Source organism: Rissa tridactyla, chromosome 7 (genome assembly GCF_028500815.1).
Source record: "Rissa tridactyla isolate bRisTri1 chromosome 7, bRisTri1.patW.cur.20221130, whole genome shotgun sequence".
NCBI lineage: Eukaryota > Metazoa > Chordata > Aves > Charadriiformes > Laridae > Rissa > Rissa tridactyla.
Window position 1 is genome coordinate 20,163,690 of NC_071472.1, and position 5,000 is coordinate 20,168,689.

A 5,000-nucleotide genomic window follows, 5' to 3' on the forward strand; every position below is an offset into this window, starting at 1 on the left:
AGTTCCTTTAAGCAGTCTTGTGTTATGAGTACAATTAAAAGTCCATCAGTATCCCAAGTACTCGTGCATTATCTACCCTGCCACACTTCGCTAATGCGTCTTATCGTTTAGGTTGTTAATACTGTTCAGTGTAAAGACAGTCTTTCTGAGGTAGACTGTTCAAGTTCAAGGACAAGTCTTTTTCTTACGAAATGCATGACATTCAAAAAAAGACAACAAATAAATACTACATGTACAATATGTAGCAATGAGGTAGAAATGGTTTTAAAGAACAAATGTCTGAACGCACATCTGATGAAAAATATTTTTAAAAAGGAAATGAAAAGCCTCTAGCAACCGCATATAAACCACGAGAACAAAAAAAAACAAAACAAAAAGGAAAAAAAAAAAGAAAAAAGATCCACACAAAGTTTAGGTCTGGAAATAAACTTTTGCTTCTTTTTCGATTACAAACCAACAAGAAGGAATGAATGTGCTCCCAACCTTGGTGTAGTACAGAACCATTTTATAAATATTTAACATTCTATAGGACTGATTCATATATTCTCACACAACTCTGTGGCAAGGCTGACCCATACTGCCGACATTCTACATATCACTGAGACAGGGAGGTGAAATTTTCCTGCTTTCAGTCTAATTGTCTTTGACAATTGCAGTGCCTAGTGCTACACTGCTTGTGTTGTATTTAAAAACAGGGGAAAGAGTAGAGACTTGTTCATTAAAGATGCAGTATCCCTGGTTCACAAAAATGCATCTGGCAGGTTCAAAATCGAATGTCAACCAAAGGTCCTTGCAGAGTGTGAGCTTCAGTTCATGTATTGGTTAGTCACCAGCACAGCTGGGCTTTTTTTGAATTCTGAAATGCTAGTATCTCCGTGTTTACTAATGTGCTTCATATAAATCTGCAGATGATTAAATTACTTTTCTTTTTTTTTTTTTTAAGTAAAGAGACAAAGCTATTGTTTGGACATGGTGTGTATGCACATATAAATATTATATACACACATGCACACATACAAGATGGAAAGGAGTTAGTGCTGTGAGGACAACGTTAGCCTTCAGAGCTGATGATGAAAACCAACAAACATAGATTATTATACATTGGAGGGATGACTTTTCTAACATGGGCAGAAAATCAGGAGTAATTCCTTTAAGTCGACAAGGTTATACCACCTTCAGATTGGGGTAAGTGAAAGGGTAGGAGGCCCTACAACTTTTGGCGGCCTTGTTTTGTGACAAAGTGTATCCTTCAGATCTGAGTAATGCATTCTCCCTCGTGACGGAGTGCTTCAGAGAAAAATCCAGGGGTTAGAAGAACAGCCCTTTACCTGAAGTTGTACGTATTTGCAACCAGTGAAAATCCTGGTCAGATCCCCAAATTTGCTTTCAATATATTAACATCTTGATGCAGGAATTAATTTGGATCTTTTGGACTAGGCGATCCCCTAAAGAAACATCCTATGAAAAACCACCTAAATATGACCTTGTACCATTTTACAGAGCACAGTCTCCAAATAGCTGGTAAAGACACCCAGATGATGTTTGGCCTGTGTATTTTAGTCAGATGGTTGATTTTCCCCTTGGTAGGTTTGTAATGCTCAAGAAAACATTTTGCCCATCTATCTGCATTTGAGTAGAATACAAACTGACTAATAGATAAATAATCCATGTGAAAGTAAATAGCCTTAAAGTAAACTGCCTTCACATTCCATTGATCAGCTCAGTCAGCAAACTTTTCTATATTGTCACTAATGTTCTAAATATTTTGGAGATAAACACGCCAGAAGTATAGAGTATTTCCATTTCTGTCTCACATAAAGTCATTATGAAGTCCTCCTTGAATTGATATTGATCCTTCAGCTTGCAGAAATATTCCTCCAATTTATTTTACTTTTGTTGCCGTAGGAATTGTTACTGAAGGTACAAGGAAGAAAATGAGCTGATGCAGAATGGGATCCAAACATAAAAATAAGACGTAAAGCATCTGCAGTGATAGGCTGACACAGCAGATGCTCTTTAACCATTTCAGGTTCCTTAAGACCAAAGGCTGTGCCAGCAGCCGGGAAGCCCCAGCCACCCACTTAGGCATTTCTGTGGCAGCGGCCCCCAGCCTTGCCCAGTCCTAAAAGACAGCAAACAGCTTTCTACCATGGATATGTCAAAGACCATCAAATATTTCATCCCGAAGACACGATTAGAACATATTTTGTCTCTCTTCTCAAAAACAACCCTAACTTTCGGGACCCTCTCAAGTTCAGGGTCATGCTTCAGCCCTTCCTGGACGCTCCTTGACAAGAAGGCTGCTGAGAGGGGTGAAGGACCAGCAGCATGCCACAACCTGCTCACTGGGCAGAAAACAGGGGCTGAATCTGGGAGAGGGGAAGAAAGCAATAAGGACAGGACACGGCAGGGGGTTCAGCCAGCTCAGTCCCACCAAACTAAGGGAAATTCCCCACCAGCTGGGGGAAACTTCCAATTCTGGAGTGGCCAGAAACCACTTGGAGAAGGGCTGAGGCGCCTCCTGTTAACACTACTTGGCCAAGCTCTCACCAAATTCAAGAGGCACCCTCCCAGAGTGATGCCAAGGACAGCTGCTGGTAAGGAAAGATTTAGGTAACAATCTAGCCCTGTCTTCCTCTCCTTGCAGCTGCTGTGCTAGGGGTGCAGTTTTCTGCCTCTGCCGCCCCAAAGCTGAATGGAGCCCTGGAGAGAACGAGCGCGAGCGTGTGTGTGCCCACGTGTGGAACCTGCATTTTTGCACCATCTCAGTTCCTGCCTGTTTCTCACTTTGGTTAACATTTGAAAAATCCATTTCCCAGAGTGGCTTTTTAGAGAGAATGATTTAAAGCTGGAAGCCAAAGGGACCATCTACAATTTTGTTTGCTTTTGGTTTTGCTACTGGATAAAAAAGAGGAAACAACCCCATGCTAGCGGGTAGCTTTCATTTTACCAGCTGCAACAAAAATCTGTTAAGAGTGTGGTTAGGAGAAACAGTTACTAAGAGCTGGTTTATCAAAACTTGCCTGAGCCTTTCAAATGAGCACAGCCCAATGGCAGATATGAAAGGCAATGTCTGAGACAGAAACTGGGTCAGCGGTCTGCAATAGCATACTTGCCAGTGTGATCGGCATGAACCTACAGCTAATGGGGACATCAGGATCTCCCAAATATGAGGATGGTGGAATGGCCGGGGTGAAGAAGCAGCCTGTGGAGGTTTGGGGAAGCAGAAAGATTGGGTCATAACAAGGTACCATAGACCGTAATTGCTGTTGAAGTGAAAAAGAAAAAAGGGGAAAAAAAAAAAAACCAACAGAAAAGCAGGTGATGTACTTAAGTCTTACTTTCTATATCCTTAATGAAAGGCACTGTTTTAAAATGATACTTTTATGCTTAAAACATAAAGTTTTAGATAGACAAAATGTTTGCCAGGAATCCATCTTAAATTAGATTTTGGTTTATTTGCTCTGGTTTTAGCACGTTCTATCTAAATATATATATATATATATCTTAAAAGAAAAATAAAGGAAAGTAATAATCAAGAGTCAACAATTTCCAGCAATATCGCAAAATCCCTCATTAGCTTTCTGAATGCTAAATGTCTCCATTGATTTCACAAAACGGACAAGGTCTGTACAATTTTTGAGAAGACAAACATGATCTAGTAACAGATTGGTATCTCTCTTCTTGGGGCTTTTCAGTGCATTTATTTAATGGTTTTGAATGTACATTACTTAACAGAAACATTAAATGCCAGTGCTTTGCAACAGTTTTGTTACTGTCTCTTTAAAGTAAACAAACAAAAAAAAATACATTCAAAAAAGCAAGGCTGTTTTGTTCATGTGATGGCAGAGGCTTTGGGCAGCTGCAACATGCACTGCTCCTGCTCAGAGACATTACCCAACATCAGTCAGCTGTCACCAGAAGAGTTGCAGGGAAAGCATTAGAGGATAAAAGGAAAGGTGGGGGGGGTGGGGGAGAACTGAGCAAAATGCCACACATGCCAGCTGGTCTTTCCAGAAGGAAGACACCAGAGTACATATACTTGGGGGAGGAAAAAGGGGGGGGAAAGAGCACCAACATAGAGAAAAACTTGACTTCAGGGGAAAAACCAGCAGCTCTCTGAAACTTGTTTGGCAGGTTCGCATTCCTAATGTAATCTGACTTTTGTGTTGGTGGTGGTTTTTGCCCTATTTCTTACTTTGCTTTACAAGAGAAATGTAACAAAACTGAGGTAGAAATAATGGTGGGCACACTCCAGCCTGGAAGATTTCTAATGGATGCTGAATGAAGATTGCATTAAGGACAATGGAGCCATACGTACACAACAAAAACTCAACTTTACAGTTTGGGAAGGGAAATAGATGTACTTTGAGGGTTCAGTTTTGCTTTGTTATTTGTACTGTTTGTTTTGGTCACAGTCCACTGCGTTGCTATAAACAGCTCTGCAACCCATAGCTCTGCCAGCGACCTACACTGATCCCACTCCCTACAGCTTCACCAAAATAACCTCAAAACTATGACTAAAGCTGCACAACAAAGGCCAGCAGTCACAGCTTAAGGTAATTTGCCTCTCGGAGTCCTACCAAATCTTACGTTTGACTGTTTCGGATGCTAATGTAAACCGATTAAGTGGCTCTCTTTTCATCTATGCACCTTCTAAAGACTGTATCGCGTAATTATCAAGGAGCAACATGCTGAAAATTCTTACAGTTTACCAACAAGAAAAATCGTTCTGCTCTGGTTTGATCTGACAAATTGGCAAAAGAACCGTTTCTGAACACTGGGAAATCCTTCTGTTTCTATTTTTAAAAACTGTAAAGCTTCAGTCATATCACACTTTAGTTTTTTTCCTGGATACATTCAAAGTAATTTTCCTTGCCATTTTCCAATTGTTGAGGTAAACATACATATTTAATATAAAGTAACATTGAAGCCTAGCCTATAACTCTCAGCAGTACATAGTGCTTTCAACACATTCCTTTGAGGTACTGTACAAATCA

At 40.3% G+C, this 5,000-nt stretch overlaps 1 protein-coding gene across 7 annotated transcripts in view; it reads right to left on the reverse strand.

The window, feature by feature from the left end:
- Positions 1 to 5,000, reverse strand: part of FIGN (fidgetin, microtubule severing factor) — a 318,372-nt gene that overhangs the window by 1,840 nt on the left and 311,532 nt on the right. For all 7 annotated transcript variants that reach the window (XM_054207894.1, XM_054207889.1, XM_054207893.1 and 4 more), the window contains one exon: positions 1 to 5,000. This exon is cut by the window's left edge and continues 1,840 nt beyond it; it is cut by the window's right edge and continues 2,878 nt beyond it. The gene's annotated coding sequence lies outside the window, so the exon portion shown is untranslated.